This window comes from Eurytemora carolleeae, unplaced genomic scaffold (genome assembly GCF_000591075.1).
Source record: "Eurytemora carolleeae unplaced genomic scaffold, Eaff_2.0 scaffold460, whole genome shotgun sequence".
NCBI lineage: Eukaryota > Metazoa > Arthropoda > Copepoda > Calanoida > Temoridae > Eurytemora > Eurytemora carolleeae.
In genome coordinates this window covers 157,472-157,721 of record NW_019396516.1, presented here as the reverse complement: position 1 = coordinate 157,721, position 250 = coordinate 157,472, and positions in this window count along the sequence as shown.

The following is a 250-nucleotide window of genomic DNA, read 5'->3' as shown; positions in this document are numbered from 1 at the left end:
GGGAGATATATATCCATAGGAGATATATACCCGCAGGAGATATATATCCACAGGAGATATATATCCATAGGAGATATATACCCGCAGGAGATATATACCCACAGGAGATATATACCCACATGAGATATATCCCAACAGTAGATATATATCCACAGAAGATATATACCCACATGAGATATATACCCACAGGAGATATATACCCACAGGAGATATATACCCACAGGAGATATATACCCACAGGAGATATATA